Source organism: Schistocerca gregaria, chromosome 6 (assembly GCF_023897955.1).
Source record: "Schistocerca gregaria isolate iqSchGreg1 chromosome 6, iqSchGreg1.2, whole genome shotgun sequence".
Classification (NCBI taxonomy): Eukaryota; Metazoa; Arthropoda; class Insecta; order Orthoptera; family Acrididae; genus Schistocerca; species Schistocerca gregaria.
In genome coordinates, this window is record NC_064925.1 from 528,555,543 (window position 1) to 528,581,978 (window position 26,436).

Here is a 26,436-nt window from a genome sequence, read left to right on the forward strand (position 1 = left end):
AAGAAACTTCAAGCTCGACCACATCGGCAAAAGCAGGGTGTTTTGCTGTTGCACGACAATGCACGGCCACATGTCAGTCTAAAAACCATGGAAGCGATAACAAAACTCGGGCCGGGCGGTGTGGCCGAGCGGTTCTAGGCGCTTCAGTCTGGAACCGCGAGACCGCTAAGGTCGCAGGTTCGAATCCTGCCTCGGTCATGGATGTGTGTCATGTCCTTAGGTTAGTTAGGTTTAAGTAGTTCTAAGTTCTAGGGGACTGATGACCTCAGATGTTAAGTCCCATAGTGCCCAGAGCCATTTGATCCATTTTTGAACAAAACTCGGATGGACAACACTGAAACACCCGTCTGACAGTCCTGGAAAAATGTTCAAATGTGTTTGAAATCTTATAGGACTTAACTGCTAAGGTCATTAGTCCCTAAGCTTACACACTACTTAAACTAAATTATCCTAAGAACAAACACACACACCCATGCCCGAGGGAGGACTCGAATCTCCGCCGGGATCAGACACACAGCCTATGACTACAGCGCCTCAGACCGCATAGCTAATGCCGCGCGGCTACAGTCCTGACCTGGCTCCATGTGACTACCATCTCTTTGGGAAACTGAAACAGTCTCTTCGTGGAACAAGGTTTGAAGATGATGACTCCCTCGTGCACACTGCCAAACAGTGGCTCCAACAGGTTGGTCCAGAATTTTACCGTGCAGGTGTACAAAAAAATGGTTCAAATGGTTCTGAGCACTATGGGACTTAACTTCTGAGGTCACCAGTCCCCTAGAACTTAGAACTACTTAAACCTAACTAACCTAAAGACATGACACACATTCATGCCCGAGGCAAGATTCGAACCTGCGACCGTAGTGGTCGCACGGTTACAGACTGTAGCGCCTAGAACCGCTCGGCTACTCCGGCCGGCGCGGTTGTACGGGCGCTGGTTCCAAGATAGCGTATGGCAGTTGTGAGGGATGGGGGGAAGATATGTGGAGAAATGAAAATATTGTTCCTAAATGTTGTATCTACACAATGGAAAACTTTGAAACCTGTACAATAAAAGATGAATTTAAAAAAAATAGTGGTCATTTCTTTTGGAGTGATCCTCGTACTCAAATCGACTGGTGTGAAAATTGTAATATATATTTCAAATTAACTTGGAAGTGAGGAATAATTTTCGAGACGGAGTATGGACGCACCTGTCGGCTCGCCGCTGGGTAGACAACGTGCTCGTGACGTCACGCGGTGAGGCCCTGCGGCGACGCGATGGACCGTGGAGGCAGCGCGCCGAGGGTGGAGCAAAAATGACGGCACGGGAAAAACGGCGAAGCAGACGGCCCGCGAAAAAGACAAAGACTCCGCGCTCCTGCCGCTTCTTGCTGCACGCGGAAGCTAATCGTTTCACGGTGTCCCGGGAGGCTGCAGAAGTGCCGCTTGCTGACGCCGTCACGGTCGATCATTCTAATGGCGGCAGGGTCGTCCGAATACCGACTTCACAGCGTCGAACAGTGCCTGTTTAAAACCTGGCCGTGCGATCCCCATGCATCGTGTGCTTATAGTCTGCGAGAATACGTGGAGTAGTGAACGATGACACACAAACACGCATACGAGGACTGGTCGTCAAGTTTAAATAAGTTATCATGTCAGAATAAATCGATATCGTGAAACTTGATAATGGAACCTTCTGTCTGTATTCATCCTTCAGTCTGACACATTTTTCGAAAGAAGAATTAAATGACGGAGACCGTGGTTGTAGAAGTGTGGTGTGCGTACTGTAAGACCTTCGGTACACACACCATCAGATTATTTCACTTGTACCTCTAAACGAAGTAGGCGAGTGTCAGCAATATGTCTCGTGGTCTTATTGTGGCGTGTTTATCTGCCGTTAGGTCAGACGATAGAAATGCCACTTGCACGCTTAGAGTAGCAGATTGACGGTGACCAACTTTAAACAGAACTTGATTAATTTTCACACACATTTATTAAAATAATAAAAAAACATAGATATTACGTAACTTGATTCTGGATGCTGTTTAAAAATTGACAATCTGAAGTTCCTTTGGTCTTGGTACGTTAATCTTATTCTCACACATCTCTGATACTTGACAAAGTGTCTATACATTTCTCTTCATGGCTATGTACAGGAATGTGATAATCTTATTAGGCGCAGACTGAAACTTGACTATAGACTGGTGCAGACTAATGCAGACTGGTGCAGACTAATGCAGATTGGTACAGAATAATGCAGACTGACTAATCTGAGGTCTGTACACTCGTTTTAATACCTTGCGAGTTCAGGTATCACTCCGCGAGTGTGATCCGCGAGGAGAAAAGGTTCTACGTTAGCAGCAATCTCATTGGCTGCATTACATATTAATACGCGGATCGGCGGAAGCAGAATTTGGTCCGTCTCTAAGACAGCGCCGTCTCGTATTGCGGAGACGGACGAGCGCTGCGCCTGCGCTGTTGTGCTTAGCGGGGCGCGCTCTATTGGGAAAGTTGTGTACGCGCTGACTACGCGGAACTATGTACACAACAAGAAGTCTCCATTTTGGTTGTTTTTCGAAAGTCATCTCGTCGTCATTCTCGAAATGCTTTCCTTTCCTTCAACAGAGGAAAGAGGAAGAGGTCATCGGATTCGGTATCAACACAACGTGAAGAGGGTGAGGAAAAATTTGATATGCCAAAGAAGCAGAGTGTGTGACTGCTTCCTGTGTAGAGTGAACTGTGATGTCGTGGAGCAAGAATATGCCCTCGGATGCATCGTCTTGCTAGTGTCCCGTAACTTCGCCAAGAGATTTCGGCGGTATTCTACGACGATTTGCCCCTTACGAATATGTGTTCGTTCCACAACATGGCAGCCCCATCACCTTGGCAACCCATCACCTTGCCCTATCCCATTTTTGGCAGTGTTGAACCCCACCTGTTTCCACTGTTTGATTTGCTCTTTTGTCTGAGTGTAATATTTATACATCCAGCACACGTCCATGGTGATTATGCAGCTAAAGTTGTAGCTGACACAACTGTAACACTGTCTCCGTTCGGCAGACCTTAAAAGAGTGTGAGCAGTTACACAAGCTGTAATATCAGAAAATCGAGTTCCCCTTGATGCAAAACACCTTGTTATTCGTTTTTTTTATTCTCCCATACTAGTTTCGGCGACAAATATCACCATCATCGGTGGTTTTTTAAAATCTAAAACACTCAGAAAATAGCATAGTTATACAAACACAGTAGGACGTTATTACGTTTTTACTACTCGTTTTTTAAAATGTAGTTTTGATTTGGAGACTTTTATACTACTAGTATAAAAGTGTCCATACTAGTAGTACATAAGTGTCAATATGAAAACTATATTTTAAAAAACGAATAGTAAAAATGTAATAACGTGCTACTGTGTTTGTATAACCATGCTATTTTCTGCATGTTTTAGATTTAAAAAAAAAAAAAACAACGTAAATGGTGATATTTGTCGCCGAAACTAGTTTGGGAGAATAAAGAAATAAAGCAATAACAAGGTGTTTTGCATCAAGGTGGACTCACTTTTCTGATATTACTGCTTTCTATGCAAACGCGGGCCAAATGGAAGAGTTCCAAGATAAAATCACAGTTACACAAGCTAGCGGATGGCGATTTTTGTCGTGTTAAATTGTCGTGTAAGATGCTGAAAATTGATCCATGTCTAATTTTCACTTTTCCCGCCATCGTCTCTATTATGACGCGCCGATCTTCGATCGCCAGAGCCTCAACCTCTCTTGCGATTCACGGTTCCCCGCAGAAAGTTGGTCAACAACTTTGTTCTTCGTCATTCAGACCGCACTGGAGACGTCTGCTCCGCCTAATCATTGTGATATATATGATGTATTTTTGTCGTATACTTTCACCAACTCGCCATGGATTCTTGCAGCGTCGTTCGCTTTCAAATGTGGGAATCACATTAACGCGCGATACTGCATTATATCACTAACCTACCGACATTGTGTTTTGGGCGCTCTAGCTGCAAGCTGCATTACTCTGGTGCGGGTATTTCAATGCGCACCAGGTCTCAAGACATCTACCTGCAAACAAAAATTTAAATACAAGGCGTGTTGTTTAAGTACCGTTTTGAAAGACATGCTAAGATATCTCAAAAATTTTATTTTTACATGAAAGCATGTACCTGAATCTACTTTTCTAGATAATTTCCGTCAATATTGAGGCACTTGTCATAACGTTGTACAAGTTTTTCAATACCCTCCTCATAGAAGTCTGCCGCCTGACTTGTTAACCACTGCATCACCACTGTTTTGACTTAGTCATCGTCTCGAAGACGCTGACCGCCCAGGCGTTTCTTCAAGTGCAGGAACAGATGGTAGTCACTGGGCGCAAGATCGGGCTGTACGGAAGATGATCTAGAGTTTCCCATCGCACAGATGTGATGAGATCTTTGGTCTGATTCGCCACATGCGGACGGCCATTGTCTTGCAGCAAAACGATGCCCTGGCTCAACTTCCATGGACTGTTGCTTTGGTTCTGTGTGACGTAGGCCACCCATGTTTCATCTCCTGTAACAATTTGGCTTAAGAAATCATCGTCGTTCTGGTACCGCTCAAGGAAAGTCAACGCACTGTCTAAACGATTGGTTTTATGCACATCCGTTAACATTTTCGGTACCCAACGTGCGCACAATTTTCGGTAATTCAAGTGCTCGGTCACAATGCGATAGAAAACACTACGTGAAACTTTATGAAAGTCATCCCGCAAGGAGGAAATCGTAAAGCGCCTGTTTTGTCTCACCTTATTGTCCACTTCCTGCACCAAACTTCCATTAACGACCGAAGGACGCCCACTCCGTTGTTCATCATGCACATTTGTGCGGCCATCTTTAAATACTCTCACCCACTTTCTTACAATTCCATCACTCATAATGTTTTCTCCGTAAAATGCACAGATCTCACGATGAATATCGATCGCTTTTAGGCCTTTAGCACTAAGAAGTCCTATAACAGCCTGTACTTCATGATTAATAAAATTCTTTTCCGGGCTATTATGCCGTGGTCTGATGGATTTCGCATTGTAACCCGACCTGAGTAAAGACCCGACTGATAAAGTTCTTAGAACGGTTACGCGGTTAATTAAGAAGTCCTCTATCGAACAGAACGTTCAGAAAAGTCCAATTCAGTTGCGCTGCCACCAAGACTCTATGGCTTGCCGAAGGTTCATAAACAACTTGTTCCTCTGAGACCTATAGTGAGTGCCGTTGGTTCGCCCACCTATTCTATTGCCAAGTTTTTGACAACGCTATTACGGCCGCATGTGGGACGATCGGACTCCTATATCAAGAATTCTGCACATTTCATCAGTAAATTAAGCGGCATAGTGGTCCAGCCGGAGGACATGTTAGTCAGTTTCGATGTGGCATCGCTATTTACTATGGTTCCTCTCAATGAGGTGTTGCAACAGCTGAATAGAATTTTTCCTCCCGACATTGCAGAACTATTTAAATATTGCCTTACGACCACATATTTCAAATGGAACGATGAGTTCCACGAACAGACTGATGGCGTGGCAATGGGGAGCCCCTTAAGCCCGGTTATAGCTAACTTTTTCATGGAAAAATTCGAGGCGCAGGCTTTAGAAACTGCCAACAAAAAACCGAATATCTGGTTCCGCTACGTAGATGATACGTTTGTGTTGTGGAGGCATGGCAGAGAGGAACTAGGCCGTTTTCACAAACATCTAAACGGTATTAATCCGAAGATTCAGTTCACCATAGAGGAGGAGGCAGAAGGGAGACTAAATTTTCTGGATGTGCTAGTTTACAAGAAACAGGATGGTAGCTTAGGCCATACAGTTTACCGGAAACCCACGCACACGGATCGTTATCTACACCGGGATTCGAACCACCACCCACAACAAAAGCGAGGCATAATAAAAACGTTGGCGGATAGAGCGAGGAACATCTGTGAACCTGGGCTACTGGATACGGAACTGGAACACCTCACTGATGCATTACTCAGGAATGGTTACTCGGCTGCTGATATAAAAAGAGTGTTAAGACCGCCGCGTGAAAATCATAGCAATGCACAAGCGCTTGCAAAATCGAAAGTTTTCCTGCCTTTTATTAAGGACGTCACTGACCGCATAGGGAAAATATTGAAAAAACGGAATATCGCGGTGATTTACAAACCTACCCGGAAGATACAAGAACACCTGAGATTGGCTAAGGATGCTCGTAAACCGCTGGAAAAAGAGGAATTTACAGGATCCCGTGTAGTTGTGGGGAGGTATATGTGGGTACCACAAAAAGAACGGTCAAAAAACGACTAGAAGAGCACAAGGGCAATTGTAGAAGGGGAGAGATTGATAGATCAGCTGTTGCGGAACACGCTTTGCAGTCAGGAGACCACCACATTTATTTTGATAGAACTCAAGTACTGGCAGCCACAAGCGGATATCATGAAAGGCTTTACAGAGAGGCTATAGAGATTATGAAACACCCCAGGAATTTTAATAGGAAGGATTAGGGCGTGAAATTGAATGACATCTGGATGCCGGTGCTGAAGAAGATGTGTACCAGTCTTCCGCCATGGGATGATAGCAACAGCGGACGGCGGCAACCGACAACGGCCAATTGCGCTCGCGTATTCAAAACATGTGACGTCACGCCTATGCGCGGGAGCACGTGAAAACAAAAATTTGCTGCAGTCAGTAGTGAGACAGTGTGTGTTTCGGAAGTTAACAGAAGCCACGAACCCCCTTGAAGATGTCCTCCGCAGATGGGGACGAAACGTCGGGTTACAATGCGAAATCCATCAGACCACTGCATAATAGCCGGAAAAGAATTTTATTAATCATGACAGTTCCGGCCGTGAAAGTTTACATTTTACAGCCTGTACTTCACAATCGGCGGAACTCACGATTATAGGAGGCATCTTAAATACTCAGTACACAACGTAAACACGGAAGAATCAGACTGTAATGGCGCCAGTGCGTAGATTAAGGTACAGGCTTTCGTGTAATGAGATATCTTAGGACTTTTTTCTTTTAATTTCAAAACGATACTTACTTAAAAAACACGCCTCGTATGTAACTTCATTTCGTCGACGTGGAAAATAAAACTTTATGATGACCCTTGCTCTACAACTAATAGCCATTTGGTTAAGCTCACAATGAACGTCTTGAGAGGCTTTCCAGCGTACACTGAAATCTTCGCCTCTGGCCTGATAGCGTACCGTCCCCCTCTAGCACACTTGGAGGGGTTCTCCTCTCTCTTTCTCGCTTCCACGGTGTTCTGCAAAATTCGCCCTGGACATTTTCTTAAATTTCGTTGTGGAACTGCGCTGCTTCTACTCACCAATCAAATTATTTTCTTAGGAAGTTTCGTTACCCTTGCGTACCGCCAGAAACACATATTTGCAATGAATGTTTCTTTACGAAAGCATTCCTGAATAATGCATAGTTCAGTTATACCTCGAAAGTACGTGCGCCTCTTGTCCAAATTTAACATCAACCATCCGTTATGTCCGTATATGCTGCTGCGCACACTTATGATGCCTTGTTTCCTTTTTCGGTACCGCCGTACGAGAAGTAAATAAAAGAGGTTACTTTTCGAATTCAGCCGGTGACCGTTAGGCTGGCCCGAGGCACGCTTCCACGCGACTGCTACGCTTACCACCAACTGTCTTGTCAAGCAGATGCACAAGAAACCCAGGTACACTCCTCGGGCTAACGTCATAATTTCGTTTCCGCCCGCCCGTTCCGCAAACTGCGCGCACACACTTCGGACACTGCGTAAATCTTTCGCTTGACCTCTCCTATGCCGATTTACGGACCGTCGGTGTAGGGGCGATGTTCTTTGCCGCGTGCCGTTAGACGATAAATAATATCTGTGAGGTGCGCGCGCACGCCGCCTCGCTAGGCGCTTCAGAGCCTGTCCAAACGGCTCGCCTCGTGTTCCGCTACCTGCCGCCTGCACCCTCCGTGCAACTTAGGGCCGGTGAGGTGTTTTTTTGGCACGGAACGGAGTTCCTTTCCATCTGGCCGCGCTCCGCGCTCACCGTTTATCACTGCGCCTTTTATCTCGGGGAAGACGCGCACGGCTCAGTTTTTGCGTGTCTCTCGCAACCGGCTGGCTGAGGTGTGCCTTATAATGACACATGCAAGTTGGCGCAGCGGCGAAGAAGCCCGGGTTTCCGAGATGCTACGCCGCTGCCGTCCGCCCTGCCACTGTTGTATGCGCATTCGGGAGGACGACGGTTCAATCCCGCGTCCAGCCATCCTGATTTAGGTTTTCCGTGATTTCCCTAAATCGCTCCAGGCAAATGCCGGGATGGTTCCTTTCAAAGGGCACGGCCGACTTCCTTCCCCGTCCTTCCCTAATCCGATGAGACCGATGACCTCGCTGTCTGGTCTCCTTCCCCGAAACAACCAACCAACTGTTGTATGCAGACGCGTTTACTCTGCTAAAGGTTTAGGTTAGGTTAGTGTTGTTTAACGTCCCGTCGACAACGAGGTCATTAGAGACGGAGCGCAAGTTCGGGTTAGGGAAGGATGGGGAAGGAAATCGGCCGTGCCCTTTCAAAGGAACCATCCCGGAATTTGCCTGAAACGATTTAGGGAAATAATGGAAAACCTAAATCACGATGGCCGGAGACGGGATTGAACCGTCGTCCTCCCGATTGTGAGTCCAGTGTGCTAACCACTGCGCCACCTCGCCCGGTCTCTGTAAAGGAGTCCCCTTAGCCTAAATACTGTATGTTTCTCTTCAGTCAGGGGGTTCCGCTATCCACCGTTCTACCATTTCCAGCCTCTTGTCTTCGGCCAAACTTGTTATCTGTTGGTACGCAGATATGATAGATGCCAGACTTTCATTGGAACCATACCCAGAAAGTGTAGTCCATTGACGAAGAAAGTAGAATACAAAACTGATACTCCCATAATTCTGTCTAGGACCCGTTCCACATAGGACTAACGGAAGAATTAAAGAAAGTCCAAAGACGAGCAACGCATTGCATCACAGGTTCGTACAGTAAGCGCGAGAATGTCACAGAAAACGCTCATCCTGCTCCAGTGGCTGACAGTACAAGAGCTGCGTTGTGCATTACAGTAGGGTTTACTGCTAAAATTCTGAGAGAGCGCGTTCCTAGAAAAGTCAGCTAACATGTTGCTTCGTTCCACGTTAATCTTTCGCGAAGACCATGAAGGTGATGTGAGAGAAATATGAGATAGCACGGAGGTTCTTCCTGCGCGACGTTTGCGATTTTGCATCAGATATAGTTTTATGTAGAACTCTAACATAGACGATAATTAGAAGTTTTTGAAATGTGATGTTACATAAGTGGCAGAGATTAGATGGGTAGATAGCGTAACTCATGTATTGAAATGGGAGTCAAATATGTAGATGGTTCAAGAAGACTAAGAGAAAGCATAGGTCTGAGAGAACACACCTGAACTATCGAGGAACAGATAGTTTGGTATGGAAGGAAGTTAGGTTTAGTAAGTAACTGAGACCAGGGCTTGAATACAGGAACCAAGCTGCAGTAGCCATGCAGAGATGAAAGACTCTTTGAACTGAAGAATTGAGGTTCCGTATAGATTCCTAGGTAATCCTAGAGGCGTTCAGTAAGTAATGCAACACTTATTCTGCCAATTGCAGCTGATTATAGTATCATCAAGTTCCGATAGGTGGCAACGCTATACGTAGCCTTCAAAATGGCATCTCTAACGTAGGTGCGTTCTGAGCCGAGAGTTGTTGCATCGAACGGGGACTGTATTGCGAAGTGGTATTTTATAGTAAAAAAGAATGGGGCATAGTATGGTATATTAGATGAAAACCAGAGCATCGTAGATATTCATAGGCTCTTGCAGAATGTCTACGGAGGCCTGGCAGTGAACAAAAGCACGGTGAGTCGTTGGGCGAGGCGTCTGCCATCATCGCAACGAGGGCGCGCAAACCTATCCGATCTCCCTCGTGCTGGCCGGTCGCACATATCCATGACTCCTGCAATAATAGAATGTGAGGACACTCTCATTCAAGGTAACCGACGGTGGGTCACAATCGAACAGCTCGCTGTTCAATTAGTCGTTTCTGTTGATATTGCTGAAAAACTCATCCACCAGTTGTGGTACGCAGATGTGTGTGCCCGGATCTCAGATTTTCTGACTTCCATCTGTTTGTCCCAAGGAAGGGCGCACTCCACAGGAAACAGTACGTGGATGACAGGGAGGTCATTGATGCAGCAAAACGTTGGGGCCGGCGTCGACTACGCGAGTGTACCGATCCTCCCTGTAAGGCAGCGTAAGGCTGCTGCATTGAAGGTAGATTACGTTGGGAAACAGTGTTTTGCAGCCGTAAGAGAGGGGAATAGTGTAGCATGTTGGAAACCTGAACAAAATCAACCTGTTTCCAGGAAAAAAATTTTGGCATTACTTATCGAATGCCTTTCGTACCAGCGCAGATACGAGGGGCGTTTTAAAAGCCCGTGCAAAAATAAAAACTACTTACGTGTTTGGGGTAAACCTTTTTTATTTTTAGACATAGTCTCCTTTTAAACTTATACACTTCGTTCAACGCTGTTTTAATTTGTTGGCCCATTCCGAATAATAGGAATTGCCCAAGTCTGCAAAATCGCTATTAGTTGCTGCAATCACCTACTCGTTGGAATAAAATCGTTGTCCCGCCAGCCATTTCTTCAAACTGTGGAACAAATACTAGTCCGAGGGAACCAAGTCTGGAGAACAGGGGGGATGTGAAACGAGTTGGAATCCTATTTCCATTAATTTTTCGACCACAACTGCTGAGGTGCGTGTTGGTGCATTGTCGTGATGGAAAAGGACTTTTTTGTGGTCCAATCGCCGGCGTTTTTCTTGCAGCTCGCTTTTCAGACGGTCCAATAACGATGAATAATATGCACCTGTAATAGTATTATCCACAGTGACGAAACGACGCTTAAAGTCCTGCGAATTCTTCTGAACAGCTGCAAACCATCCTTGCAACATTTCACACGATTCCGTTTTTGGTCGAGCGTAAGCAATCGCGGAACCCGTCTTGTAGACACCTTTCTCATGTCCAAAAGTTTATGCAAAATATTATGTACCCGTTCATTCGACATGCCCACGGCACTAGCAATGTCACGCACCTTAACTCTTCTGTCATCCATCACCATGTCATGGATTTTATCAATGATTTCTGGAGTCGTAACCTCCACAGGGCGTCCAGAACGTTCAGCATCACTTGGGCCCATATGGCCACTCCGAAATTTTTCAAACCCCTTACAAACTGTTCTAATCGAAGGTGCAGAGTGACCGTAATGTTTATCGAGCTTCTCTTTAGTCTCCTGAGCCGTTTTGCCTGTCATAATGTAATGTTTAATCACTACACGAAATTCTTTTTCCTCCATTTTTTGACAATCAATCGTCTTCCTTGATTCACACGAATGCCAAACACAAAGAAATAGACCAATATGGCTGAAAATTGGTGTGCGTTCTTTCCAAAGATGCTACGCGGTGTGGGTTCCTTACCAGGTAGGACTAACGGAGTGCATCGAAAAAGTTCTAAGAAAGGCAGCACGTTTTGTATTATCGCAAAATATGGGAGAGAGAGTCACAGAAATGATACAGGCTTTTATCACGCGGGTATATCCGAGCGGTCTATGGTGCTGCAGTCATGGCCTGCGCGGCTGGTCCCGGCGGAGGTTCGAGTCCTCCCTCGGGCGTGGGTGTGTGTGTTTGTCTTTAGGATAATTTAGGTTAAGTAGTGTATACGCTTAGGGACTGATCACCTTAGCAGTTAAGTCCCATAAGATTTCACACACATTTGAACATTTGATACAGGATTTGGGCTGGAAATCATTAAAAGAGGGGCTGAAACTTGGCGTGCGTTCTTTCCAAAGATGCTACTAACTAAACATGACCTCGATACGCGCCGATGCTGCCATCTCTCGGACTTTTGAAACGCCACGCGTAGTCCACAAAGGAACGTGAAGACATTCGAGTTGGAAGCAGCCGCTGTGAACGGCGACTAAGCTTCCTCAGAGCAGAATCCGTGAGAGTCAGATCTTCCGCTGCAGGAGAGCGGCCGGAGTAATTCAGACGTAATTCAATAATAATGCGTGTCGCCTGCGGCCGTCCAGAGAGATCGTGGGAAAGCCCGGACAGAATGGGAGGGATGCAAATGAAGAGCAGGTTTTCCTCTCTGACCCTCATCCGACTTCCCGAAAGAGCGCCGGTGCTCTGGGAAGCGAGGCGTCCATCACGAAGCGAGTTTACGTCGCGCGGCAGTCGCTACTCAGAAGGATCGCCAACGAGGAAGCTGTAACTCTGGCCGCTGGACGCCGGTCCGGTGATCGACCATGCGCGCCACGCGCGCAGCTTCACGTCTCGCGCGGGCCGCTGCATTGCTATGAGTGGCAACGTCCTGAGAGCCGGCCGCATACGTGGTCGCTCCGCCCGCGACTTGGCGCTTTGCCGCGCAGGGGATTTACTGGCGGCAGTGTGAATGGCTCGATCGTCAGATTAGCGTACGCCGCCGTCAATGGACTGAATCCTTTAAAGGGTGTGTCATCTTGACGTCAGGTTCAGTAGAAACCAGTGCATGCGCCAGACCGTATTCGTCGATAGAATCTTGCTGTTTCTCCAGGGATAGTCCGAAGATAAGGACGCCGCGGTCTCGGAAAACCCGTTCTGTCACTCATTACTAAAGCTAAAGAACTGTGTCTCATGGAAGTACACTACTGGCAATTAAAATTGCTACACCAAGAAGAAATGCAGATGATAAACGGGAATTCATTGGACAAATAAATTATACTAGAACTGACATGTGATTACGTTTTCATGCAATTGGGGTGCATAAATCCTGAGAAAGCAATACCCAGAACAACCACCTCTGGACGTAATAACGGCCTTGATACGCCTGGGCATTGACTCAAACAGAGCTTGGATGTCGTGTACAGGTACAGCTGCCTATGCAACTTCAACACGATACCACAGTTCATCAAGAGAAGTGACTGGCGTATTGTGACGAGCCAGATGCTCGGCCACCATTGACCAGACGTTTTCAATTGCTGAGAGATCTAGAGAATGTGCTGGCCAGGGCAGCAGTTGAACATTTTCTGTATCCAGAAAGGCCCGTACAGGACCTGCAACATGGGGTCGTGCATTATCCTGCTGAAATGTAGGGTTTCGCAGGGTTCGAATGAAGGGTAGAGCCACGGGTCGTAACACATCTGAAATGTAACGTCCACTGTTCAAAGTGCCGTCAACGCGAACAAGAGGTGACCGAGACGTGTAACCAATGGCACCCCACACTATCACGGCAGGTGATACGGCGGTATGGCGATGACGAATACACGCTTCCAATGCGCGTTCACCGCGATGTCGCCAAACACGGATGCGACCATCACGATGCTGTAAACGGAACCTAGATTCATCCGAAAAAATGACATTCTGCCATTGGTGCACCCAGGTTCGTCGTTGAGTACACCATCGCATGCGCTCCTATCTTGGATGAAGAGTCAACGGTAACCGCAGCCACGGTCTCCGAGCTGATAGTCCATGCTGCTGCAAACGTCGTCGAACTGTTCGAGCAGATGGTTGTTGTCTTGCCAACGTCAACATCTGTTGACTCAGGGATCGAGACGTGGCTGCACGATCCGTTACAGCCATGCGGATGAGATGCCTGTCGTCTCGACTGCTAGTGATACGAGGCCGTTGGGTTCCAGCACGGCGTTCCGTTCTGGACCCACCGATTCTGGTGACAGTCACTGGATCTCGACCAACGCGAGCATCAATGTCGCGATACGATAAACCGCAATCGCGATAGGCTACGAGCATCAAAGTACGAAAGGTGATGGTACGCATTTCTCCTCCTTAGTTGAGGGATCACAACAACGTTTCACCAGGGAACGCCGGCAACTGCTGTTTGTGTATGAGAAACAGGTTGGAATCTTTCCCCATGTCAGCACGTTATAGTTGTCGCCACCGACGCCAACCTTGTGCGAATGCTCTGAAAAGCTAATCATTTGCATATCACAGAATCTTCTTCGTGTCGGTTAAATTTCGCGTCTGTAGCACGTCATCTTGGTGGTGTAGCAATTTTAATGGCCAGTAGTGTATAACGGTGTCACGACACCCCCATCCTGCCTCGTTCAGGAGCGAAGCTACGGGTTGGCGACTTCATTATCTTACAGATTCGCGAAACCTTGAACGGAGAATGCTAGACTGCTTTCATGAAATAGGAACGACTTATTCTACCTGCCCATCACCTACTGGTCTGTAGCCCCAATCCTGAAGACCTCGATGAGTCACGAAAATGCGACCTCCTGTCATCCTCGGAGACTTCGCACCGAAACGTCAGTGGGGGGGGGGGGGGGGGGGGGGCTGGCTGGCTGGCTGGCCCGGTTCGGCCAGCGGGCAGCCGAGTGTGTCGGCTGTCCCCGCGCCACTTCCTGGACCAGATGCCCGGTCGCAGATAGCGCGCCGCCCGGAGAGACGGTGCGACCACTTTGCATTCGCGCCGCGCCCTCCGGCCGGCCTTACGGTTCCCGCGGCCGGCGCTGCGTCTGCGGCCAAATCACGAGCGCCCCGCGCAGCATCAGGGCAGATGGCTGGCTGGCTGGCCCGGCCTCCAGGTCAGGCGGCCGCCTGGAATGTCGGCCGCGCCGCCACGAGGGCGCTGCCAGCGGCGGGCGCGGAGAGCCGCTACCCCGCAGGCTCCCGACTCCGCACTCTGCTGCTTGCCAGACCTTCCTAGCCGCTCCAGAGGAATGCTCTTCAGTGGCTTTGCTGCCGGGTGAAAACACCAATTTCTACATCTACATTTATACTCCGCAAGCCACCCAACGGTGTGTGGCGGAGGACAATTTACATGCCACTGCATTACCTCCCTGTTCCAGTCGCGTATGGTTCGCGGGAAGAACGACTGCCGGGAAGACTCCGTGCGCGCTCCAATCTCTCTAATTTTACATTCGTGATCTCCTCGGGAGGTGTAAGTAGGGGGAAGCAATATATTCGATACCTCATCTAGAAACGCACCATCTCGAAACCTGGACAGCAAGCTACACCGCGATACAGAGCGCCTCTCTTGCAGAGTCTGCCACATGAGTTTGCTAAACACCTCCGTAACGCTATCACGCTTACCAAATAACCCTGTGACGAAACGCGCCGCTCTTCTTTGGATCTTCCTTATCTTTTCCGTCAACCCGACGTGGTACGGATCCCACACTGATGAGCAATACTCAAGCGTAGGCCGAACGTGTGTTTTGTAAGCCACCTCCTTTGTTGATGGACTACACTTTCTAAGGACTCTCCCAATGAATCTCAACCTGGCACCCGCCTTACCAACAATTAATTCTATATGATCATTCCACTTCAAATCGTTCCGTACGCATACTGCCAGATATTTCACAGAAGTAACTGCTACCAGTGTTTGTTCCGCTATCATATAATCATACAATAAATGATCCTTATTTCTATGTATTCGCAATACATTACATTTGTCTATGTTAAGGGTCAGTTGCCACTCCCTACACCAAGTGCCTATCCGCTGCAGATCTTCCTGCAATGCGCTGCAATTTTCAAATGCTGCAACTCCTCTGTATACAGCAGCATCATCCGCGAAAAGCCGCATGGAACTTCCGACACAATCTACTAGGTCTTTTATATGTATTGTGAAAAGAAATTGTCCCATAACACTCCCCTGTGTCACGTCAGAGGTTACTTTAACGTCTGTAGACGTCTCCCCATTCAGAACAACATGCTGTGTTCTGTTTGCTAAAAACTCTTCGATCCAGCCACACAGCTGGTCAAATATTCCGTAGGCTCTTACTTTGTTTATCAGGCGACAGTGCGAAACTGTATCGAACGCCTTCCGGAAGTCAAGGAAAATGCATCTATCTGGGAGCGTGTATATAATATTTTCTGGGTCTCATGAACAAGTAAAGCGAGTTGGGTGTCACACGATCGCTGTTTCCGGAATGCTTGTTGATTCCTACAGAGTAGATTCTGGGTTTCTAGAAATGACATGATACGCGAGCAAAAAACATTTTTAAAATCCTACAACAGATCGATGTCAGAGATATTGGCTTATAGTTTTGCGCATCTGCTCGACGGCCCTTCTTGAAAACTGGAACTACCTGTGCTCTTTTCCAATCATTTGGAAACTTCCGTTCCTCTAGTGACTTGAGGTACACGGCTCTTAGAAGGGGGCAAGTTCTTTCGCGTACTCTATGTAGAATCGAATTGGTATCCCGTTAGGTCCAGTGGACTTTCCTCTGTTGAGTGATTCCAGTTGCTTTTCTATTCCTTGGGCACTTTTTTCGATGTCTGCCATTTGTTCGTTCGTGCGAGGATTTAGAGAAGGAACTGCAGTGCTGTCTTCCTCTGTGAAACAGCTTTGGAAAAAGGTGTTTAGTATTTCAGCTTTATGCGTGTCATTCTCAGTTTAAATGCCATCATCATCCCGGAATGTCTGGATATGCTGTTTCGATCCACTTACTGATTTAACGTAAGACCAGAACTTCCTAGGATTTTCTGTCAAGTCGGTACATAGAATTTTACATTCGAATTCACTGAACGCTTCACGCGTAGCCCTCCTTACGCTAACTTTGACATAGTTTAGCTTCTGTTCATCTCTAGTTGTAAATCAGGTTACTAACGCGATAGATAAAACTTTTACTAGGGCTTGTCGTAAAGTTTAAATTGTCACCTCAAAAGTACACTACCGGAAAAAAAATTAGTACAGCTGGAAAAACGACGTCGATTATGATCCGATGACGTCATATTCTACTTGTGGGATAGTACACTCACTGATAATGCTTTCAACATCGTCGGCCAACAGATACTGTAGTAACGTAACTACCAGAGCTCCATCTACACTACTGGCCATTAAAACTGCCACACCAAGAAGACATGCAGATGAAAAACGGACATTGAGTCAAACAGAGCTTGGATGGCGTGTACAGGTACAGCTGCCCATGGTGCTTCAACACGATACCACAGTTCATAAAGAATAGTGACTGGCGTATTGTGACGAACCAGTTGCTCGGCCACCAATGACCGGACGTTTTCAATTGGTGAGAGATCTGGAGAATGTGCTGGCCAGGGCAGCACACTTCATTTCTAATTTCACTATTCTTTATCCAGTCAGTGAGTTTGTGACCAGCTAGTAATAATGGCCTTGATACGCCTGGTCATTGAGTTTGGATGGCGTGTACAGGTACAGCTGCCCATGCAGTTTCAACACGATACCACAGTTTGTCAAGAGTAGTGACTGCATATTGTGATGAGCCAGTTGCTCGGCAACTATTGACCAGTCGTTTTCAGTTGGTGAGAGATCTGGAGAATGTGCTGGCCAGGGCAGCAGTTGAACATTTTCTGTATCCAGAAAGGCCCGTACAGGACCTGCAACATGCGGTCGTGCATTATCCTGCTGAAATGTAGGGTTTCGCAGGGATCGAATGGATGGTAGAGCCACGGATCGTAACACATCTAAAATGTAATGTCCGCTGTTCAAAGTGCCGTCAATGAGAACAAGAAGTGACAGAGACGTGTGACCAATTGCACCCCATACCATCACGCCGGTTGATACACCAGTATGGCGATGACGAATACACGCTTCCAATGCGCATTCACCGCGATGTCGGCAAACACGGATGCGACCAGCATGATTCTGTAAACAGAACCTGGATTCATCCGAAAAAAAAATGACGTTTTGCCATTCGTGCATCCAGGTTCGTCGTTGAGTACACCTTCGCAGACACTGCTGTCTCTAATGCAGCGACAAGAGTAACCGCAGCCATGGTCTCCGACGTGGCTGCACGGTCCGTTACAGCCGTGAGATAAGATGCCTGTCATCTCGACTGCTAGTGATACGAGGCCTTTGGGATCCAGCACGGCGTTCCGTACTACCCTCCTGAACCCACCGATTCCATATTCTGCTAACAGTCATTGGATCTCGATAAACCGCAATCGCGATAGGTAACAATCCGACCTTTATCAAAGTCGGAAACGTGATGGTACGCATTTCTCCTCCTTACACCAGGCGTCACAACAACGTTTCACGAATCAACGCTGGTCAACTGCTGTTTGTGTATGAGAAATCGGTTAGAAACTTTCCTGGTGTCAGCACGTTGTAGGTGTCGCCACCGTCGCCAACCTTGTGTGAATGCTGTGTAAAGCTAATCATTTGCATATGACAGCATCTTCTTCGCGTCGGTTAAATTTCGCGTCTGTAGCACGTCATCTTCGTGGTGTAGCAATTTTGATGGCCAGTAGTATGGGCAAAAGGGATAGATCGGCAGTAGCAGATCACCCACTGGGACCACAGAATCCCCGGATTGGAGCTTCTAAGACTCAAGTTTTGTCAGTAATTATTACTGTGCTAAGATGTATGAAGACACCCTAGAATATATATAAAACAAGTTTTAACAGAAAGGAAGAGAGCTTGAAATCAGCCAACTTTTGGGCCTTAGTTCAAAATAAAGCAAACAGTGCAGTAAGGTACAGTACAAGCTCCGTGACACACTTCTGAGCGCCTCTGCGGCCTGTTGCAGCGGTCACTGTGCGATCCGTTGGAAACGACCGTTGCTGCAGCATCAGCAGAGGCGCCGCAGCCGCTACACGCGCAGCGTGCCGCTGGCGTCGCTCTCCCAGCACTCCAGCTCGCCAGACATAGTTCGCGGAAGTGGGGCGCTCTGCCATTCCTTTGTCACTAAGAGGAATCTCTCCCGCTCGGTTGTCCGTGCGGTCCAACGCACGGCTTTCCGGGCGGGAAGGAGCGCCTGGTTCCCGGCACGAATCCGCCCGTCGGATTTGTGTCGAGGTCCGGTGAACTGGCGTCGACCATTGCTGCGCAAACAAGTTCTCCACGTACGTGTACACCACGATTACTGTACCACGCAAACATAGGGGTTACACTCGTCTGGTGTGAGACGTTCTCTGGGAGGTCCACCCTGGGCCGAACTGCACTTTAACCCTGGGTTCGGTGTGGGGCGGCGGAGGTGTGATGTGGACTGCGGTAGTTGTCGTGGGGTTGTGGACTACAGCGTCTGCGGCGGGGACGGAGTCTCTCCGTCCTTTCTAGGTCCCCGCTTAACATTCAATACAAGAGGAATCTCGAACTTCATCTTTGGAGGGGGGGGGGGGGGAGTAAATAATTTTTCGTATGTCTGCAGGTACATATCTGCAGTCGCGATATACATTCAAATGCCCGCGTCACAGTCCCTTAGCACACCTCTAGAGCATCCGAAACAAAATGTCACAGCCCCTGATAATAGTTTTAACTATCACCGCGAAAACAAAGCTACGTATTTAATTTTTGGTGTGTTTGCAACTACGTGTCTGCACAGTGTAACAGGAGTGCAGGATAGACCTCCAAAAAAAACGAGAAATTAAAGACGTAGTTTCTGTTGTTGCGGCCGTAATTAAAACTAAGGAATGTGCATGAGACGTAATTGTCTCTGTGTGTTACAACCGATTTCTCGTATAAACCATTTTCACAGTATCTGTGAACAACAAATAAGAGCAACTGTAATAGAAATTCAGAGTACATTCATCTGAAATGCGAGGTTGTATAAATTAATACTTACAAAAAAAGTCATAGTTTAGTTACGTGTCATGTTAAACTTCGACGTGGCAACGTTATTAATACATGCTTGTATCTCAACAGAGTCGCTGGGCATGAAAGTAACAAGCCTCTTATTACTTTTTTAACTTACAAAAAAAAAAAAATGATTATAACATGAAACTTCCTGGCAGATTAAAACTGTGTGCCGGACCGAGACTCAAACTCGGGACCTTTGCCTTACGCTGGAAAGTACCCACAGGCTGTAGCTAAGCGATGTCTCCGCAATATCCTTTCTTCCAGGAGTGCTAGTTCTGCAAGGTTCGCAGGAGATGTTCTGTAAAGTTTGGAAGGTAGGAGACGAGGTACTGGCGGATTTAAAGCTGTGAGAAGGGGACGTGAGTCGCACTTGGTGGCTCAGTTGGTAGAGCACTTGCTCGCCAAAGGCAAAAATCCTGAGTTCGAGTCTCGGTCCGGCACACAGTTTTAATCTGCCGGGAAGTTTCTTATCAGCGCACACTCCGCTGCAGAGTGAAAATCTCATTCTGGATGATTATCGCATGTTTATGTCCTTACGACACTCCATAAAAGGTAATGACTGACAGGCAATTCGTAACCTGGAGGAACTATAGTGATGGTATATTATATGTGAAGGCACAGTTTTAAATTATTGTCAGATAAATCGTAACCAGGCCAGTGCCCATCAGACCAGAGATGTATTATGAAACGATCCAGTTCAACGAGAATACATGTCAATAGAATAACTTAGTGGAGCTTCATACAATCAGCAGAAATGATATATGAGTTGGAAATCTGCTTTCTATAACACAAATGCGAGAAAAATCCGAAAATTTCAACAACTCCGTGGGCCACTTCACTGGCACATAGATGTAAGAAAATTTCTGAGCAATGAATTGCCTTAACGATAGAAAAGTAAGATATTTGTCGTTCTTCTGTTATAGGGCCAACTCATCATTTGTTAAAGTAAAATTAAAACTGTAATGGCACACGTAATTGCACGAACTATCTCAAGCTCCTTTGAGCATGTTCGCTTCCATAGCTCTGTGACCGCCGTTGTAGCCCAGTTGTCAGCGTGTCTGCCTGCTACTCATAGGACTCGCGTTCGATTCCCGTTACTGCCACAGATTTTCCTTATTGGGGAATATTATTTAAGGAACTACTTGATTGAAATAGCGGCTCCAAGGTCAAGAAAGCCAGTAACGACCGGAAGAAGTGTATGCTGATCTCGCATGCCCCTCCGTACCTTATCCGAAAGACTCCACTCGTAGATGACAACAGGGCGGTCGGTTGGTCTCGACTAGGCCAGAACGCTGAGCTTTGTTCCGCTTTCTATGTGTTTGGAAAATCAGGTTGTCCATTTCAAAATAAAAACTTTGTGATCGTATGGCTAAATAAAAATTATCCCAAGAGCCCGTCTTCACTCAAGTAGAAGACATAGTCCTGTGAAATCGGATGAAAGTTATCAAAAATCATTTTCTATCTGGTAAGTTATTAATGTTGATGGACAGCAGTAGTGTCCGATTCTTACAGACCGCTGGGGCACCCCAGATATTACTTCACCGACTGTAGACGACACTCCTTCGAGGAGGCCTTGCTGCTTCCTGCTTGTAGATAAATTTTGAGTCCAGTTACAAACCTATTTAAGTACACTCCATTAGAACTACTGATTGCCTTGGGAGAACCAGCCCTGACAAAACTCTACCATCTGGTGGGCAAGATGTATGAGACAGGCGAAATACCCTCAGACTTCAAGAATATAATAATTCCAATCCCAAAGAAAGCAGTTGTTGACAGGTGTGAAAATTACCGAACCATCAGTTTAATAAGTCACGGCTGCAAAGTACTAACATGAATTCTTACAGCCGATTGGAAAAACTGGTAGAAGTCGACCCTGGGGAAGATCAGTTTGGATTCCGTAGAAATGTTGAAACACGGGACCCTACGACTTATCTTAGAAAATAGATTAAGGAACGCAAACCTACGTTTCTAGCATTTGTAGACTTAGAGAAAGCTTTTGACAATGTTGACTGGATACTCTCTTTCAAATTCTGAAGGTGGCAGGGGTGTACAGAAACCAGATAGCAGTTATAAGAGTCGAGGGGCATGAAAGGGAAACAGTGGTTGGGAAGGGAGTGAGACAGGGTTGTAGCCTCTCCCCGATGTTATTCAATCTGTATAATTAGCAATCAATGAAGGAAACAAAAGAAAAATTCGGAGTAGGTATTAAAATCCATGGAGAAGAAATAAAAACTTTGAGGTTCGCCGATGACATTGTAGTTCAGTCAGAGACAGCAAAGGACTTGGAAGAACCAGCTGAACGGAATGGACAGGGTCTTGAAAGGAGGATATAGGATGAACATCAACAAGAGCAAAACGAGGATAATGGAATGTAGTCGAATGAAGTCGGGCGATGCTGAGGGAATTAGATTAGGAAATGAGACACTTAAAGTAGTAAAGGAGTTTTGCTATTTGGGGAGCAAAATAACTGACGATGGTCGAAGTAGAGAGGATATAAAATGTAGACTGGCAATGGCAAGGAAAGCGTTTCTGAAGAAGAGAAATTTGTTAACATCGAGTCTAGATTTAAGGGTCAGGAAGTCATTTCTGAAAGTATTTGTATGGAGTGTAGCCATGTATGGATGTGAAACTTGGACGATAAATAGTTTAGACAAGAAGAGGATAGAAGGTTTTGGAACGTGTTGCTACAGAAGAATGATGAAGATTAGATGGGTAGATCATATAACTACTGAGGAGGTATTGAATAGAATTGGGGAGAAATTTGTGGCACAACTTGACCAGAAGAAGGGTAGGTTGGTAGGGCATATTCTGAGGCATCAAGGGATCACCAGTTTAGTACTGGAGGGGAGCGTGGAGGGTAAAAATCGTAGAGGGAGACCAAGAGATGACTACACTAAACAGATTCAGAAGGATGTAGGTTGCAGTAGGTATTCGGAGATGAAGAAGCTTGCACAGGATAGAGTAGCATGTAGAGCTGCATCAAACCAGTGTCTGGATTGAAGACCACAGCAACAACATACATGGAGACGATGTGGTACTGAATGAGATGTACATCGGGAGTCCAGCAACACCGAATGAATCCGGTTTGCTCTGTTCGTGGCACCGAGGATATCACGCGCGCTTACCACGTAGCCAACAAAAGTCTTCCCCCAGTTAGCGACCACACGTCCATCAGCGTTTGACCACAGGAACAGAGGTCACACGTGGAGGCCGGATAGAGGCAGAGCGGCTGATCTCGACTGACCAGTCCATCTGACTCCAGGAGGTTCAGGCTCGGCCGGCTGGCTACTGCCGGCACGTGTCCCAGACTGGCCGAGTAATTGCTGACCGGCGGCCGTACTAAGTCCTCACGGGATGTCCGAGGCGGGGGTCAAGGGCGCAGCCCAGTCGCGGGGTCGCACACGCTAGTCCCATAAGCACTCCATCTGCAGCCGCGGCAGTCCGGTGTCCAGTCGCTGGGTCCGGTTACGGAGAGGATGCGCGCCCGTCCTACCTGTTCCAAGAGATGACCGCCGACCCTTGGCGCACGCGCGCTCGCACTGGGGAAGGTGCATTGAAAGCGGCCGTGCAGCGATGCGCGCAGACGTCTTTTCGCGGTCATAAATATCCTTGCCCTACGGATGGACGCCGCGCTCTTTTGAGGCCTTGGCTCCTTTGACCAGCGACTCGGGAAGGGACGGATTCGCCGCAGGTAGGTCTCACCTTAACGAACTCCGTCGCAGTCACAAGACAGCAAATGCTGTCGCAGGGAGATTCCCTTCCCCTCACTCAATTAAAATTCGTCGTTACGACCACCTGCATCGCAGTCATCACCGCCAACCTCGTTTTCATAACGAACAGCTTCCAGATTCGGGCACCAATATTTCGGCAAGAAACCATCGTTCTTTATTATACTTTTTTCATCCTTCAATTACATCTAATTTTTTCGTCGTACACAGAGAAGCTTTCCTCTCGATCTCCTATCCCCCCCCCCCCCCCCCCCTTCCCTTAAGGCATGTGCATGTATGCATGTAGAACCCACCAGAACCCACCTCAGCTGCTGTTACGAAATGTTCTAATTTCCAGTGCCGATTACGTTCATCGAACATCTGCGGGTGACAAGCACCTAGGCTTTTACGAAGTGCTTTGTTCCAGAAGTTTCAATAGCATGTGGTTTAAGAACGAGAGAGTATTATAAATTAGTTTTCGTCTGCATAATTAAGTATCCCAAACAATTTCTTCCATATTCACAAACAGCAGATATCATCCTCTGAAAAACTCAGCTGCTCGCTACTACGCCTCAAATAAGAATGGCCCGGCGCTGCACAACTCAGTGACTGGCAAGTAAACCACAGGTGAAACTAAAGACAGAGTCAAGGATCTTATTCACTGCTCAAGCAGTGCGCTTATTCATCTTTGCCAGAGTATCGTAAAAGTGAATTGTTTACAATTTACACTATATATTGCAATAGATACCACAGTACAAGGCTTCTAAACTACTCTGAGAATGCTTGTACCGAATAGAAGGCGTGTATCACGAGGAAGCATTTAGACTTACGTTTTAAAACCTCTGGCTTATTATTCAAATTTTTCAGTTTTTTACATCTGCTGTTCGCTGAGAGAATATAACAGTTTTTGATTGAGACCGTGTTATCAAACCATCAGTCCAGTAAGAGAGTTAATGTGCAGGGATGACTGACGTAAATATTTTGTGAGCTTTCAGGAGAAATAGTTGGATACTGTTAGTCCAGCACAAGCAAGATTTTTCCTCGTAAAAATTCTACGAAATTGTACGTTAATGAACGGTATTGCTTGCCAGATAATAAGTTCTGCTTCCTTATCAGACAGGTCTGACAGCAAGATGGAAGATGCTACAATGCTGACAAATAATGTATGTTTGCCGGAAAGTTCTTCCGTGTTATCAGTTCAGTCGATTATCCAATTTTTGGTTACCTACTAAGCTAATGAAGCGAACTTGTAGCGAAATCTTAGGGATATTAATCGCTACACATCGAGGAAATATCGTTTTCGTTGAAGGAATAGGATATAATTGTCTAAATATCATGGTATTATTGTATAAGGCCTCCCCATATTTCATTCTAAATATGGCTGCTGCGAAAACTTACTTTGCCCTATAGACTTCCGAAAACAACCAAAAGCTGTTAAACACAAGTCCCTCTGCACACTTACGAAAAAGCTCGTCTACATCTGTTGTGTTCCCTAGACATTTAAACGCGCGCGTGTGTGTGTGTGTGTGTGTGTGTGTGTGTGTGTGTGTGTGTGTGTGTGTGCGTGTGCGTGTGTGAGTGTGAGTGAGTGAGTGAGTGAGTGGGTGGTTCAAATCATCCTTGTAGCACCGAGGTAGCCAACCATATGCTTTTTCTAATATACGCTTTGTCTTCTTTTTCAGACATTTTACTGGTTATTTGCCACTACCGACTTTTCACAAAGCATAACGTACGCTTCCGCCTCGTTAGGTAAGTTTATTGTGACACACAAGTTACTTCGTGTTAATGTTTATTGTTCGTCCTTAGAGTCCTTGTCTCTTGTATTAGAAGTTATGTGAACTGAATTTTTGATTAAATTATGTTAGTCACAAAAAAAACTTTAATCTGAAACCTAATGGCGTTGTGCAGCGCACGAGAATAAAAATAGGTAAAATAGTATATTGATCAGTCACTTCATCTTTCTTATTATTTACGCACCTGATCACTAAATGTCGATTATAATCAATAGTTTTTTTCTTTCCCTTTTAAGATTCCTTTACAAGATGTTCCAGAAGTGGTACCAGATACGCTCTTATGTTCTGAAAACAATATCCCTGTATTCCAGTTTTAAAAAATCTAAACTGTCTGTCTTTCGTAAGCTGCAAAACAATATCTGTGAAATATTCTGCGTTGCAGTGCCGTCTTTCTTCAAATTTGTGCCTTTTCAGGAGCCTGCATACGTGAGTAAGTATCTAAAAGTAAAAATGAAAATAATGAAGATAAGAGTTAAAAAAAAAACGCGATCGAGACAGTGTTTTGTTCATAATACCCGTACGTTGGGTTGACCAGAAAACGATTCTACAGTTGATTAGTGACCTGAAACGTACAGAATACAGAAGTTTCTTCATTTTCTAATCGATAGAAGTTGAGTTATGCAAAGGTAATGTGGGTATTCCAGTCCAGGTAGTGTTCTGTCTGTAGGTCCAAAAACTGAATACTAAATGCTTTTTGTATTTCAGTATTTAAACGGATTATAAATATAGCTTGTGGAGGACTATGAGAAGTACTGAATTGTAAACACTGAGCCTTATCAAAATTAAGTGATACTCCATTCATCTCGAACCATGTGTTGATGTATTCATATATTCCATTAATCGTCTTCTTAGTAAGAGGGTAGTATTATTTTTATCACTGAAACGCACTATCTCCAAAAAGAAAAAAAAACTCATACGCGTTCGGACAGTGGAAGTGAAAGAAGATTTGCGTTTGTTGGGAACAGTAAACGATTCACAAATGTACAGTCTGGTATGCTATGTCCGATTGCTGTTGTGGGACAGCATTGCCGTTGGACGATCTTAAGGAAATGTGAAAAAAAAGTTGGACCATAACATTTGATTACAAGATAAGTAGTGAACATTTTGAACACGTAACATCGCATAAATGCTTATATATAATACTACGAAGCGATATGAAATGGGATGAGCACATAAAATTAGTATTACTGAGGCGCGTAGAAGAATTATTGGAAGGGTTGTTTGAAAGTGCAAAGAATCTGTAAAGGAACTGTAGTTCTCTTCCAGTATTCGAAGTTCTTATCAAATAGGAACGACGTCAGACATCAAACGAATTCAGAGACGCACTGCTACGACAGCAACAGTCGGTATAATCTACACGAAA

At 46.0% G+C, this 26,436-nt stretch overlaps 1 protein-coding gene and 1 non-coding gene across 2 annotated transcripts in view; one reads left to right on the top strand and one right to left on the bottom strand.

Annotated features, from left to right (window-relative positions):
• LOC126278325 (ras-responsive element-binding protein 1-like) overlaps positions 1 to 26,436 on the top strand; it is a 380,719-nt gene that overhangs the window by 118,765 nt on the left and 235,518 nt on the right. Inside the window, exon 2 of the mRNA XM_049978343.1 lies at positions 24,963 to 25,029. The gene's annotated coding sequence lies outside the window, so the exon portion shown is untranslated. The remainder of the gene's footprint in view (positions 1 to 24,962; positions 25,030 to 26,436) is intronic.
• Positions 8,620 to 8,692, bottom strand: Trnav-cac (transfer RNA valine (anticodon CAC)). Its single transcript has one exon. It is a non-coding gene; the product is annotated as a tRNA-Val (tRNA).